General features: G+C 36.6%; 1 protein-coding gene across 2 annotated transcripts in view; it reads left to right on the top strand.

Annotated features, from left to right (window-relative positions):
- The window catches only part of ZFYVE9 (zinc finger FYVE-type containing 9), a 270,755-nt gene that overhangs the window by 56,687 nt on the left and 197,368 nt on the right, over nucleotides 1-16,700 (top strand). For both annotated transcript variants that reach the window (XM_077149656.1, XM_077149655.1), the window contains exon 2: nucleotides 257-362. The gene's annotated coding sequence lies outside the window, so the exon portion shown is untranslated. The remainder of the gene's footprint in view (nucleotides 1-256; nucleotides 363-16,700) is intronic.

The raw sequence follows: 16,700 nt of genomic DNA, 5'->3' as shown, positions 1-16,700 counted from the left end.
ATTAGCCATTGAAATCAAGAAATGTTTTAAAAAATTCTTAACAGTTCATTGAAACATTTAACTTTTGATCTTCTTAGACTAAAATATGTGTCTGCTTCTCATTCCTTGCTGGTCCGGTCTTTGAATCCAAATGTGTAATTGTAATTTATTGTTTAAGTCCTACAGCTTTTATTTGTCTAAGTATGGTAGAGTTGTATGAAGAAAACTAAGATTTATTGCTCTAGCAAATGTAATGGAAAATGTATTTTTTCTTTAGGATCAAACATAACTTACTGAATCAGTGGGACTGGCTAGTGGTGCAACAAGCATCATGAGTAAGCTCCGAGAAGTCTGTTCCTTATCACATGTGTAAAGGAAAAAAGGTAAGAAAAAAGTGTTCTTCTCTCACTTAGAGATTGAACTTGAGAAAAAACTAGATCCATAGAAACTAATGCTGATGCATATATGCTACTCGCTTAATGTATAGCATTGTTAAATCAAAGAATGTATTTTTTTGTGTATTTAACTCTTTATTTTGACATAATTACAGATTTACATGCAGTTGTAAAAAATAATGCAGAGATCCCATGTACCAGTTACTTTGTCCCCCCCAGCAGTGACATCTTGCAAAACTATAGTGTGATGTCACGACTGATATATTGACATTGATAAAGTGAACATGCTGAACGGTTGCATCACCACAAGGATTTCTTATGTTACCCTTTTTATAAAAGACTTTTTTTATTGTATAATATATAAACAAAACAAAGAAAGAAAAAAGCAATAATTTTCAAGGCACATTTCAACAAGTAGTTACAAAACAGATCCCAGAGTTTGTCATGGGCTACCATTCCATGATCTCAGATTTTTCCTTCTAGCTGCTCAAAAACACTGAAGGCTAGAAGAAATATTAATATAGTGATTCAGCAGCGATACTCATTTGTTAAATCTCCTTTTCTCTGCTATACCTCCTCCTTCTCCTTTAATCCTTCTCCCAGTCTATAGGGATCTTTGGACAATGCCTGTTCTGACTTTTTCATCTTGAGAAGGGGTATCCACACTAAAGGATAGGGAGATGTAATTAATTAATAATCCTGGAGAGGCTGTTCCTGTGAGTTTCAGGATTTATCTGGGAATTATTTGTTCCAGAAAGGCAAACTTAGTGCATGAAACCTTTATAGATTCTCAGTTTGAGCCCTAGGTATTCTTAAGAGTCAGCAGAAGTGACGTTGATTGGTGTTCAGCAAACCATCTAACTATCTAACTGAAGCTTGTGTAAGAGTACCCTCCAGAATAGCCTCTTGACTCTTTGATACCTCTTGGCCACTGATGCCTTATTTTATGATACTTCTTTTTTTTTTTTTTAATTTTTTTTATTAATCAAAAAAAAGAAAAGAAATTAACACAACATTTAGAAATCATTCCATTCTACACATGCACTCAGTAATTCTTAGTATCATCACATAGATGTATGATCATCATTTCTTAGTACATTTGCATCGATTTAGGAAAAGAACTAGCAAAACAGCAGAAAAAGATATAGAATGTTAATATAGAGAAGAGAATTAAAATAATAATACTACTAAAAAAATATATATATAAAAAAAGGAAAAAGAAAAAAACAAAAACAAAAGATACAAACAAACAAACAAACAAACAAAAAACCATATTTCAGGTGCAGCTTCATTCAGTGTTCCAACATAGTTACATTACACTTAGGTATTATTGTGCTGTCCATTTTTGAGTTTTTGTATCTAGTCCTGTTGCACAGTCTGTATCCCTTCAGCTCCAATTACCCATTATCTTACCCTGTTTCTAACTCCTGCTGGTCTCTGTTACCAATGATATATTCCAAGCTGATTCTCGAATGTCGGTTCACATCAGTGGGACCATACAATATTTGTCCTTTAGTTTTTGGCTAGACTCACTCAGCATGATATTCTCTAGGTCCATCCATGTTATTACATGCTTCATAAGTTTATTCTGTCTTAAAGCTGCATAATATTCCATTGTATGTATATACCACAGTTTGTTTAGCCACTCGTCTGTTGATGGACATTTTGGCTGTTTCCATCTCTTTGCAATTGTAGATAATGCTGCTATAAACACTGGTGTGCAAATGTCCGTCTGTGTCTTTGCCCTTAAGTCCTTCGAGTAGATACCTAGCAGTGGTATTGCTGGGTCGTAATCCATTCTGCCATTCTATGTCTTTTGATTGGGGAATTCAGTCCATTACCTTTTAGTGTTATTACTGTTTGGATAATATTTTCCTCTACCATTTTGGCTTTTGTATTATATATATCATATCTGATTTTCCTTCTTTCTACACTTTACTCCATACCTCTCTCTTCTGTCTTTTCGTATCTGACTCTAGTGCTCCCTTTAGTATTTCTTGCAGAGCTGGTCTCTTGGTCACAAATTCTCTCAGTGACTTTTTGTCTATAAATGTTTTAATTTCTCCTTCATTTTTGAAGGACAGTTTTGCTGGATATAGAAGTCTTGGTTAGCAGTTTTTCTCTTTTAGTAATTTAAATATATCATCCCACTGTCTTCTAACTTCCATGGTTTCTGCTGAGAAATCTACACATAGTCTTATTGGGTTGCCTTGTATGTGACAGATTGTTTTTCTCTTGCTGCTTTCAAGATCCTCTCTTTCTCTTTGACCTCTGACATTCAAACTAGTAAATGTCTTGGAGAACGCCTATTTGGGTCTATTCTCTTTGGGGTGCGCTGCACTTCTTGGATCTGTAAATTTAGGTCTTTCATAAAAGTTGGGAAATTTTCAGTGATAATTTCTTCCATTAGTTTTTCTCCTCCTTTTCCCTTCTCTTCTCCTTCTGGGACACCCACAACACGTATATTTGTGCGCTTCATATTGTCATTCAGTTCCCTGATCCCCCGCTCAAGTTTTTCCATTCTTTTCCCTATGGTTTCTGTTTCTTTTTGGAATTCAGATGTTCCATCCTCCAGTTCACTAATTGTAGCTTCTGTCTCTTTAGATCTACCATTGTAGGTATCCATTGTTTTTTCCATTTTTTCTTCTTTGTCCTTCACTCCCATAAGTTCTGTGATTTGTTTTTTCAGATTTTCTATTTCTTCTTTTTGTTCAGCCCATGTCTTCTTCATGTCCTCCCTCAATTTATTGATTTGGTTTTTGAAGAGTTTTTCCATTTCTGTTCATATATTCAGCATTAGTTGTCTCAGCTCCTGTATCTCATTTGAGCTATTGGTTTGTTCCTTTGACTGGGCCATATCTTCAATTTTTCGAGCGTCTTCCATTATTTTCTGCTGGTGTCTGGGCATTTGATCAGATTTCCCTGAGTGTGGGACCCGGCTGGTTGAAAGGTTTTTCTGTGAAATCTCTGGGCTCGGTTTTTCTTTTCCTGCCCAGTAGGTGGCGCTCATGGTGCTCGTCTGTCTGCGGGGGCCCACCAGTAAAAGATGCTCTGGCTCCTTTAACTTGCCAATCCGAATCTCGCAGTCGGCCCTGGGAAACCGCGCGTGGAGGAGGAGGTCGCCGGCCGCCGCGGCTTAGGGGAGTGCCGGTCCAAATTGCCCAGCTGGCCCGAGACGCCAAGCGTGACGGGAGGGCCCCGCTATCCAACGTTCCCAGTCAGACCGGGGAGCCACATGTGTGGAGGGGTCCCCAGTCGCCAGCCGCCCCGGCTGGGAAAACGCACGCCCCTCGGGTATCTCACCGCAGCGGATTCTCACTGCCCGTTCAGCCGTTCCAGAATGGGGTACGCTGTCTTTTTGGTCTCTGTCGTGGCTCCGGGAGCTGTTTCGTATTGTTTCTGTTTCTTTAGTTGCTTTTCTGGAGGAGGAACTAAGACCCACACGTCTTACTAAGCCACCATCTTCTCCGGAAGTCCCTTATGATACTTCTTTTCCCCCTTTTTGTCAGGAAGGTGTTGTCCATCCCACAGTGCCAGGGCCAGACTCATCCCCAGGAGTCAAACTCCACATTATCAGGTGGATTTTCACCTCTGAATGGCTTGTGCCATATAATAGGGAGGGCAACAATTTTCTTTGCAGAGTTGGGCTTAGAGAGGGAGAGAGAGAGAGCGCACATCTGACCAACGAAGAGACTTCCTGGAAGCAACTCATAGGCCTCATTATGAGTAGTCTTAGCTTCTCCCCTACAGAAATAAGTTTCATAAAGGCAAGCCTCAAAATATGGGGCTTGACCTATTTTCTTGGGAGTCCCCAGTAGTTGAGAGGGTACCTGGGGTTTCCCAAATGGGAAAGCTTAATAGTTCCATATATATATTTCCCCTTCAGATCCTCAGTTGACTCTACTAATTTTTTTTAAATTAATTTTTAATTTTCAGTCCACCATAGTCTGAGATGTATCCTGGTATTATATTGAGCTATAGAGAATTATAAGGCCTCGTTCCTGTTTTGGACTCCAGGAGTTTGGGTTGTTTAAATGAGCTATCCATAGAGGTTGATTTAGATTGTGTGTTACAGAAGATTTAGGTCCTAGACATAATAAACTTCTCTGTCCTTGATCCCATACAGGAGCTGAAGGTCTAGAGTACATATACTATCATCTTTTGCCCTGCATTCTAATTTACCTTAGACCCAACAGATTGGCTTCGTTTTATCTTTTTTTTTTTTTTTTTTTTAACATGGGCAGGCACCAGGAATCGAACCCGGGTCCTCGGGCATGGCAGGCAAGCACTCTTACCTGCTGAGCCACCGTGGCCCACCCTGGCTTTGTTTTAAACTCCAGTTGAGGCCTGATCTCTTTTGGTTGCTTCAACTATTATTATATATAGATACGCTAGCATTCAGGTCTGCAACACTCTGTTTCTGGGATCTAGGTGTCACAGAGCTACTCAAAGTTCCAGAGAAATACCAAGAGTGCAGTTTTTTAAAAAAGATTCTACTTAAATTCGGAGCAAAAATATTTTTAAATTGTTTAATTACGCCAAAAAGCTAATTTTTCTGTCAGTACTTTGCTCTTACCTTCGAGAGTCACCTTATTGCTCCCTTGAGCATAGAAAGGTAATTTCAGCAGGAGAAAGAACATGGATTTGAGCAGTATTGTTAAGAGAAAAGAATGGTATATCTACATTATTAAAGTCAATTTATGTTTTTTATCATCATGTAAGAACTAAACAATTAAAATTAATTTTGTCACCGGGAATCAGAAATATAAATTTAATTATGTTATTTTATTTTGTATTTTTAGACTAATTTTGAAGATAAATTATTTCCAACAGAAAAATAGAAGTATTTTGTTAATCCTTGTGGAGCAGGAATCCTTGATTTTTCCTAAGGATCTTTTATTTCTTTCAAGTCTTATGATTGCTTAAGAGATAGAAAATGATGGGGGGTAGGGAAGGACTTTTGTTTTAGATACTGATTATGCCTGCACTAATGGAGTGTTGCATTCTTTGGCTGAGTTCCCTGGTTTTCCTTATAAGCTGTAAGGATAGAGGCGTGGGTCTGACAGGGGTAACAGGAAACTGAATTCCTTTTGTTTTTGGTTGAGGTGAAATAAAGTCACTTGGCAATGGTGTCTCCCTCGTCAAAACTTTGGAGTCTGCAATCAGCAAGCTATTTCTTGTTCCCTGGTCTTTTCGCATGGGATTCCCATTCTTTGGAGTGCTCTTCTTTGTCTTCTGGCAAAATCCTGCTCATCTTTCAGGCAACACCTTTTCAGGAAGTTTTCTCTGCCTCCTATAGTAAAGACTACCAGTTGTATACTAAAATCCATTTAGCCTTTGCAACTAGATATGGCTATGTGACTAAGCTCATTAAAGGAGTATGAACATAAATGATTTGTGCCACTTTCAGGTCTGTGTTTTTTATAGACCAGACATTCTTCTTCTCCTTTCTCTTTTCCCTTACTGCTGGCTCAACCTTAAGTATGGCTGAAACCCAACTTTGACCATATGGATGAGGACCACACCCTAAGGCACTGCTAATCAAAGTATGGTCCACCAACCAGATGCCTTTCTTGAGTTGTTATTGGTCCGTGCTGAGATAAGGAGTTGTGTTTAGCTGATGAGCTGACATTATTTTGTACCAGGTCTTTCTCCATGAAGGAGGCAGCGCGTTCATCTATGTTCTCCTCCTAGATGGGTGCTTTGAGTAGCACTGCCCTAGGAAATGGTGGAGAACCAAGGTGGAAGAAATCTGGGTCCTTCCACTGCTCTAAAGTTGGCTGCAGATTTGGAATACCTAACTTGATTGTTATATGAACTATAAATAGACTTCTTTCTTGTTTGTGCCATAAAGAAATTATTGGAATATTTGTTAGAGTAGACCATCCTGCCCCAATTAATAGACTCCTTCCTCAGTCTGATTTGAATTCCTTCTTCTTTGACTCCATAGCATTGAATACATATATTAGTTAGTACATACCATGATATTTGTAATTTTAAGTTTACTCGTCCATCTCCCCTATGAGACATCTGGCTCATTTTGGTAATGGATATTGTCTTATTTGTTATTGTAACCTAGTGCCTAGTACAGTGCCTGGTACATAGTAGATGATCAGTAATGTTTGATGCATGAATGTACACATGTTCATAGTAATAAATATATGGAATAAAAAGGAAGTATCATGAAGGAAACATAGAAGAAGCGATCAGATGAGTGTTATAAAAGTGGAACTGCTAAGACTGAGATTTAAGAATGTCCAAAAGGACCCTGGTCCATAGAATAAAAAAGAAGTGTAGACGCAGTAAGACAAAAGAAGAGAGGTCCTCAGGAAGAAACTGTACTGAACTAAGTAATTACATTCCTCTCTGAGATGTGTATGTATGAATATTTAGTGTACTTTTATTTTGGGTAAGAGATGGATGCTTTTATACGAGGGCAAATGAAGAATTCTAAAATAAGGTTTAAATCCTCTGAGAGTCCTAGCTCATGCAATCAGAAGACTGCCCCTCTGCCAAATCCTCAGAAAACTACAAGTTTTTCTTTGGAAAATGAAACCAGAGAAGCTCAAGACTTGGGGACATCAGATATAACATAGATCAGGGATGAGATATCATACTCAAAGCAGTGGAATTAAGGGAAATTCTTCGTATTGAAAGGTGAGATCCTACCCCCACCTCTTCAACTATTCTTCTTTCAGAAGCTGGCTGCCTGGTATTATATACCTGCACCCCTTTCTAGAAGAGTATATGATTCTTCTTCAGAAACCAAAGAAAAGACCTACATATACTAACATTTGGCAGTCTCCCAGTGAAATAGCTTTGGAAACCTGCTAATTGACAAGTCAAACCCAAACATGACACTTTCAACGCTTCCAATTTTTTTTTCCTTCTCAGTAAACTTTGTCTTTAGAATAGTTTCAGGTTTATAGGAAAATGGCAAAGATAGTACAGAGAGTTCTCATATACCCAACACCCAGTTTTCCATATTATTAATATCCTACATTAATATGGTACATTTATTATAATTAATGAACTATTACTGATACATTATTACTAACTAAATCCTATACTTTATTCAGATTTCCTTTGTTTCTACCTTATGCTGCTTTTCTGTTCTAGGAGCCCGTCTGGGAAACCATGTTAGATTTAGTGGTCAGTCCTTAGGCACCTCTTAGCTGTGACAGCTTCTCAGGCTTTCTCTGTTTTTAATGACTTGATAGTTTTGAGGAGTACTGGTCAGGTATTTTGTAGAGTGTCCCTAAGCTAGGTATTGCCTATAGTTTTTCTCATCATTAGACTGGGGTTATGAGCTTTAGGGAGAAAGATCACATAGATAATGTACCATTTCATCACTTCATATCAAGGGTACATACAATCAACATGACTTATTACTATTAATGTTGACCTCAGTTACCTGGCTGAAGTAGTGTTTATCAGATTTCTCCTCTGTAAAGTTGCTCTTTTTTTTCTCCTTTTCCATACCATACTCTTTGAAAAGAAGTCACTATGTACCACTCACACTTAGGGTGCAGGGATTTATGCTTCCCCTATCTATATAAACTATTTGTAATTCTTATGCACAGGGCATTTGTTTCTCCCATTTTATTTATCCAATCATTTATTATTATCAACATGGATTCATGTATCTTTATTTTGTACTTTAGGTTATAATCCAGTTCTGCTTTATTTTGTTTGCTCAAATTGTTCCAGCTTTGGCCAATGGGACCTCTTTTAGTTGGCTCTTAAGACATAGGCGCCCCAACCCCCTCCCCTTTTTTAGTATATCCTTAATTTCTCGTACTAAAGAATGTTCTAGAATGCAAATCAAAACCACAATGAGCTATTATCTCACACCCACCAGAATGGCCATTATCGATAAAACAGAAAATGACTAGTGCTGGAGAGGATGTGGAGAAAGAGACAACTTATCCACTGTTGGTGGGAATGTCAAATGGTACAACCGCTGTGGAAGGCAGTTTGGCGGTTCTTGAGGAAGCTAAATATAGAATTGCCATATGACCTGGTAGCAGCATTATTTAAAATTGTGAAGAGATGGAAACAGCCAAAATGTCCATCCGTAGATGGGTGGCTAAACAAACTGTGGTATATACATATGATGTAATATTATGCAGCTGTAAGACAGAATAAAGTTATGAAGTATGTAACAACATGGATGGACCTTAAGGACATTATACTGAATAAGATTAGCCAGAAAGAAAAGGACAAGTACTGTAGGTCTCACTGATAGGAACTGACATTAGTGAATAAACTTGGAGAATGTCACGGGTAACAGAGACCATCAGAGATAGAAATAGGGTAAGATGTTGGTTAATTGGAGCTGAAGGAATGCAGATTGTGCAACAGAACTGATTGTAAAAACTCAGAAATAGCACAATACTACCTAACTGTAATACAATTAGGTTAAAACACTGAATGAAGCTGAATGTGTGAATGATGGAGGAGGGCTAGGGGCACAAATGAAATCAGAAAGAAAGATAGACGATTAAGACTGAGATGGTATAATCAAGGAATGCCTAGAGTGTATAATGATAGGGACTAAATGTACAAATTAAAAAAAAATGTTTTTGCATGAGGAAAAACAAAGGAATGTCATTACTGCAGGGGGTTGAAAATAGATGATAATTAATATTTTAAAATTTTACCTTAAGTGTGAGACTAAAACAAAAAATGTTTATTTGGTACAAAATTTATATTTTGACTAGTGCATTTCCTAGTATAACTTATGTAGACAGCTTAATTGAACACCATAAGTACATGGAACCTTGAGTAGGACAGGAGATTTTGTTGGTTTGTCCAGAGTGATGCCCCGATAAATCCCAGGGTGGTTTGAACAGTGAATAAAAAGTATTTGCAAAGCCCCCTTTGGGGAATGGTGAGAAAGGAGGAAGATTCAACTTCCCCAAGTTGAATTCTTGATATTCTCACAAGCAGTGCGGATAACCAGAGCTGTGGGCTGAGCCCCCAATCTTGGGGTTTGTTCATATGAAACTTAACCCCACAAAGGATAGGTCAAGCCTACTTAAAATTAGGCCTAAGACTCACCCCCAACAAAACCTCTTCTGTTGCTCAGATGTGGCCTCTTTCTCTCCAGCCAACACAACCAGCAAACTCACTGCCCTCCCCCTGCCTATGTGGAACATGACTCCCAGGGGTGTGGATCTTCCTGGCAACGTGGGACAGAAATCCTAGAATGAGCTGAGACTCAGCATCAAGGAATTGCGAAAACCCCTAGAATGAGCTGAGACTCAGCATCAAGGGATTGAGAAAACCTTCTCAACCAAAAGGGGGAAGAGCGAAATGAGACAAAATAAAGTGTCAGTGACTGGGAGATTCCAAACAGAGTTGAGAGGTTATCCTGGAGTTTACTCTTACACATTAAATAGATATCACCCTGTTTGTCAAGATTTAATGGAGAGACTGGAGGGATCTGCCTGAAAATGTAGAGCTGTGTTCCAGTAGCCATGTTTCTTGAAGATGAGTGTATAATGATATAGCTTTCACAGTGTGACTGTATGATTGTGAAAACCTTGTGTCTGATGCTCCTTTTCTCTACCTTATCAGCAGATGAGTAAAACATGTGGAATAAAAATAAATAATAGGGGAAACAAATGTTAAAATAAATTTAGATTGAAATGCTAGTGATCAATGAAAGGGAAGGGTAAGGAGTATGGTATGTATGAAATTTTTTTCTGTTGTCTTTTTATTTCTTTTTCTGAATTGATGCAGATGTTCTAAGAAATGATCATGATGATGAACATGCAACTATGTGATGATATCGTGAATTACTGATTATATATATAGAATAGAATGATCAAAAGGTAGCAATGTTTGCGTTTGTTGTTATATTTTTTTAAAAAAAATTTTAATTAATAAAAAAAAAAGGATGTTCTAGGCTTATCTTGCATATTTCCTGCCCCATTCCTAGAGGCAGCCATTCTGCCAGAAAGCCAGGATTTATTCTTTTTTTTTTAAACAGTTTTATTGAGTTATGATTCACCTATTTAAATGTACTATTCAATGGATTTTAGTTTATTCACAGAGATTTGAAATTGTTACCACAGTCAGTTTTAGAATATTTTTATCACCTCGAAAAGAAACCCAGTACCTTTTAGCTATCACCTTCACCACCTTCTGATTTCCCCTTCCTTATCCCAAAGCAACCACTAATACTTTGTTTCTACAGATTTCTCTGTTCTGGACATTTTATATGAATGAAGTCATATCATATGTAGTCTTTTGTGACTGGCGTGTTTTACTTAGCATATGTTTTCAAGTTTTATCAGTGTTGTACATTTATCAGTACTTCATCCCTTTTTATGGCTGAATAATATTCCATTGCATGGATGAATATACCGCATTTGTTAATCCATTCATCTGCTGATGGACACTTAGGTTGTTTCCATCTTTTGGTGCTATAAACCTTTGTATACAACTTTGTGTGGGGATCTATGGGTATAGTACCTAGGAGTGCAATTGCTGGGTTATATGGCAACTCTGTGTTTAATAGTTTGAGGAATTGCCATTATGTTTTCCAAAGTGGCCACACCATTTAAATTCCCACAGCAGTGTTTGAGGGTTCAAATATATTCACATCCTCACTAACACTTGTTATTATCTGACTTTTTTTTCCTAGCCATCCTAGTGAGTATGAAGTAATATCTCATTGTGGTTTTGATATGCATTTCCCTGATGGCTAATGATATCAAACATATTTTCATGTACCTAGTGGCTATTTGTATTTCTTCCTTGGAGAACTGGCTTTTCAGATTATTTACCCATTTTTTTAATTGAGTTGTTTTCCTTTGCATTACTGAGTTGTCCAATTGGCTCTTCGTACCTCATTTGTCAAATGGATGGGCTATGGGGAAATGCTCCAGTGTGAAAGATATAAAGATAAAACACATAATGACAAAAAAGGAACTTGGAGTAAAGAGATAATATTGAAAACAGAAGAAAATGTTTAAGAAACTAAGTGTAAGGAATTGTCTCAGAGAGGTAAGAGAAGAAATTATATTCATGAAAAAATATCAAGATGCCATAAAAAGGATCAATAAAAGAAAGTACTCTGGAAATTAAAAATGTGATCTTTATAATATAATTTTTATTTTATTTTAAAACAGTCTCAACCTTGTAGAGAAGTAGCAAATATAAGGAACCTTTTTTCTCTGAACCATGTGAGAGTAAGTTGCTAGATGCATGTCCCATTACCACTGAATGGCTTACAGTGTTTCTTGCAGACAAGGGCACTGTCCTACAATAACCACAATGCAGCCATCAAAATCAGGAAATTAACGTTGATGCATTACGACCATGTAATCCTCAGGCCCCATACAAGTTTTCTCAGTTGTGCCATTAATGTCCTTTATATCAAAATGGTCTGGTTTAGAATCAGAGGTATTTATTTGTCATGTCTCTTTAGTCTCTTTCAGTTTGGAACAATTCTGCAGTCTTTCTTTGACCTTCTTCACCTTGATAATTTTGAAGATTACAGAGCAGTTATTTTTTAGAATATGTATCAATTCTTCATATTCTAAATATTTGTCTGGTGTTTCGTCATAATTTGATTCAGGTTATCCTTTTTTTTTTTTTACTTAAATTTTTTATTTTGAGATAATTTGAAACTTCCAGGGCAATTGCGAAAATAATAAAAAACCCTACACAGAGAACTTCAACATACTTCATCCCCAGATACCCACATCCACCAATTTTAACGTTTTGCCACATTTACCATATCATTCTGTCTATTTTATAAACATTTGAGAGTAGGCAGTGCACATCATGCTCCTTGAACACAAAGTACTTTCATGTACATTTCCTAAGAACAAGGATATTCACCTATGTAACTCCCCTAAATACAGTTATTAATTCAAGAAATTTAACACTGATATAAAGTGAAGCAGTCTGTATTCCAGTTTTTTCTTATGTCACAGTAACGTCCTTTGATCATTTTCTTATTATTAAATACAGTCCATGATCATACATTGCGTTTAATTTTCATTGTTTCCTGAGTTGGCCTTTTTTTTTTTAATTGTGGAAACATATATACAACATGTGCTTTCCTGTCTCTACTGCTTTGAGCATACCATTCAGTTCTGTTAATTACATTCGCAATCATGTGCTATACTCATTACCATCCATTATCAGAGCTCTCGCATCAAACCAAACAGAAACCCTATACCCTTTTGTCATTAACTCCCCAGTGCCTTTCTCTTCTGCCTCTGCTCCTAGTAACCTGCTCTTTACTTTCTGTCTCTTTGGGTTTTCATATTCTAGCCATTTCATAGAAGTGGGATCATAACATTTCTAAACATTTATGTCTGATTTATTTTATTTAACATGATGTCTTCAAGTAGTAGCATCCATCAAAACATTCTTCTTTTTTAAGGCTAAAATACAGGAGACTGTATGTATATACTTCATTTTGTTTTCTGTTCATTTGTTAATGGACATTTAGGTTACTTCCAACCTGTAGCTATTGTGAATAAGCTGCTAAGAACATTTGTATGTAGATATTTGTCCAAGTCCTGACTTTCAGTTCTTTTGGGTGTATACCTAGAGTGGGGTATTGTGTCATTTGGTACTTCTGTGTTTAACTTTTTGAGCAATCATGAAACTGTTTTCCACAGTGGCTGCATCATTTTACATTTCCACCAGCAATGTATAAGAGTTCCTATTTCTCTGCATCTTTATCTGCATTTGTTATTTTCTGTTTTTTTTTTTTTAAATAGCCATTCTAGTGTGTGTGAGGTGATAACTTAGTGATTTTGTTTTTGCATTTCCTTAATGGCTAATGATATTGAGCATCTTTTCATGTGTTTATCAGTCATTTGTATATCTTCTTTGGAAAAAGTTTATTCCAGTCTTGCCCATTTTTAAATTGGGCTTTTTGTCTTTTTATTGTTGAGTTATAGAAGTCTTTATATGTTCTGAATAGTAAATGCTTATCGGATATGCGGTTTAGGCCGCAAATCAAATCTTAATAAACTTAAAAATATTGAAATTTTGTGAAATATCTTCTCAGACCACAGTGGAACAAAGGTAGAAATCAAGAACAGAAGGAAACCTGGAAAATTACAAATATGTGGAAATTAAGCAACACATGTTTAAACAAGCAGTGGGTCAAAGAACAAATTACATGGGAAACTAGGAAATATCTTGAGATAAATGAAAACAAAAAGAACATGTGAGATACAGAAAAGAACTTGCTCAGAGGTAAACTTTCATTTCTAAATACCTGCATTAAAAAAGAAAAAAGATTGACAAATTATTAACCTAACTTCACACTGAGAGAAAGTAGAAGAAGACTGTACTAAATCCAAAGTTAATAGAAGGAATGAGATAGTAAAGATTAGAGCAGAGATAAATCACATACAGAATAGAAAAACAATAGTATCAATAAAACCCAAAGTTGCATTTTTTTGAAATATCAATTTAAAAAATTGAACTTTTAGTCAGACTAACAAAAAAGGAGAGAGGGTACAGATAACTGAAATCAGGACTAAAAAGGGGGGACATTGCTACTGAATTTAAAGAAATAAAAAAGATTGTGAAAGGGTAGCATAAATAATTATATATCAACAAATTAAAAAACCCATCTGAAATGGATAAATTTCTGGAAACATACAACTCACCCAATCTGACATAGGAAGAAACAGAAAATCATAACAGACCTGTAACAATAAAGATACTGAATCTGTAATTAAAAACTTCCCTACAAAGAAAAGTCCAGGACTGGATGGTTTCACTGATGACGTCTACCAAACATTTAAAAAAAATTTAACATCAGTCCTTCTCAAACTTTTCCACCCCAAAAAAGAGAAGGAGAGAGATTACTTCCAAACCATTCTATGAGGCCAACATTACCAAGGCAAATAAAGATAGTACATGAAAAAGAAGTTACAAACAAGTATTCCCTATAATTACTGATAAAAAAAAAACTCAACAAGATACTGGTAAATTTATTTTAGGAATGCAATGACAATTCAACATAAGAAAATCAATCAGTGTAATACACCACAGTAATCAAAGGAAGGAGAAAAGCGACACCATCATCTCACTTGATGCAGAAAAGATATTTGATAAATCCAGTATCTTTTCATGATAACAATACTCAGAAAACTAGGACTAGAAGGGAACTTTCACAGTATGTAGAAACAACCTATAGCCATGCTCACACTCAATGGTGAAAGACTGAAAGGTTTTCCCTAAGATCAGGAAGAAGAAAAGGATGCTCACTGTCTCTGCTGTTCATTGTTGTACTGAAAGTTCTAACCAGAGCAGTCAGGCAAGAGAAAGAAGTAAAAGGCATTCTAATTGAAAGGAAGAAGTAAAATTATGTCTATATGTGGATGATGTGATTCATATATAGAAATTCCTAGAGAATCCACAGGAAACCTATTAGATATAATAAATGAATTCAGCAAAGTTCATACAGACTTGCAAAGGGCACTGAGTAGCCCAAATGACTTTGAAAAAGAAGAACAAAGTAGGAGGACTCAAAATTCCTGATTTCAAAACTTACTACAAAGTTACAGAATTTAAACTAGTGTAGAACTGGCATAAGGATAGACATATAGACCAGTGGAGTAGAATTGAAAGTTCAAACATAGATCTGCATACCTCTTGCCAGTTGATTTTCAATAAGGCTGCCAAGTCCATTCAATTGGGAAAGAATAGTCTATTGAACAAATGGTGCTGTGACTATGTATTAATTTGCTAAATGCTGCTGGAATATAATATACCAGAAATGGGTTGGCTTTTTTTCTTATAAACTTTAAAAAAATTGTTAAATATAACACCTGTACAAAAGAAGCAATAAATTTCCAAGTGCATTTTAACAAGTAGTTATAGAACAGATTTTAAAGTTTGGTATGGGTTACAGTTCCACGAGTATTTGTTTTTTCTTCTAACTGCCCTAAGACACTGGAGACCAACAGAAATATCAATATAATGATTCAGCAGTAATAGTCATTTAAGTCCTATCTTCTTTGTTATACTCATTCTCTTTAAATAACATATATATATATATATATGTATATGTTATATATACATATATATATGTATATATAAAAGCAATAAATTTCAAAGTACATCACAACAATTAATTATAGAACAGATTTCAGAGTTTGATATGGGTTACAAGTCCACGATTTTAGGTTTTTATTTCTAGCTACTCTATTTTTAGCTACTCTAAAAGCTAGGAGACTAAAAGATATATCAGTGTAATGATTCAGCACACATGCTCATTTGTTAAAACTGACCTTCTTTGTGTAACTCTACCATCACCTTTGATCTTTCTCCCACTCTTTTGGGGTATTTGAGCTATGCCCATTCTAATTTTTTCAAGAAGGGCTGTCAATAATATGGGATAAGGGGACAGAAGTAGTTGATGTTCTGGAAGGGCTGGCCCCTCTGCATTTCAGGACTTACCTGGTCCAGGGACCCAACTGGAGGGTGTAGGTTTTGGAGAGTTACCCTAGTGCATGGAACCTTTGTACAGTCTTATATAATACACTAGGTGTTCTTCAGGATTGGCAGGAATGGTTTTGGTTGGGGTTTGGTAAGTTATGATAAGTAGCAATGTCTAACTGGAGCTTGCTTGCATAAACGTGACCTCCAGTGTAGCCTCTCAACTCTATTTGAGCTCTCTCAGACACTGATAGTTTATTTATTACACTTCTTTCCCCATTTTTGGTCAGGATGGCATTGTTGATCCCACAGTGCCAGGGCCAGGCTCATCCCTGGGGGTCATCTCTCATGCCACAGGGAGACTTTCACGCCTGGATATCATGTCCCATGTAGTGGGGAGGGCAATGGTTTCACTTGCAGAGTTGGGCTTAGAGAGAGAAGGGCCACATCTGAAAAACAAAAGAGGTCCTCTGGCATACCTTAGGCATACCTATAGCTAGGCTAAGCTTCTCTGCTACATACATAAGCTTCACAAGAGCAAACTTCAAGATCAAGGGCTTGGCCTGTTGATTTGAGTGTTCTTAATGTTTGGCACAGTATCTGGGGTTTCTCTGGTGGTAAAGTTTAATGGTTCCATAAGTTTTCCCCCATCCCTCAAGGGACATTGCCAATACTTTTTGATTATCTGCTTAATATACTCTGGAATGTATCCGAACATTACATTAAGCTATATAGGATTAAAGGCTCTCATTCTATTTTGGGCTCCCTGTTTTTGGATTGTTTAAATGATTTAGCCAGACAAGTTGAGTTAGATTATGTGCTACAGAAAACCTAGTTTCTGGACATAATAAAACTTTCTTCCTTGGGTCTCAATGAGTAGGTGAGTTTCTAATATAT

The sequence above is a fragment of the Tamandua tetradactyla genome, chromosome 2, assembly GCF_023851605.1.
Source record: "Tamandua tetradactyla isolate mTamTet1 chromosome 2, mTamTet1.pri, whole genome shotgun sequence".
In the NCBI taxonomy this organism is placed as follows: domain Eukaryota; kingdom Metazoa; phylum Chordata; class Mammalia; order Pilosa; family Myrmecophagidae; genus Tamandua; species Tamandua tetradactyla.
This window is presented reverse-complemented; position numbering and strand designations above follow the sequence as displayed.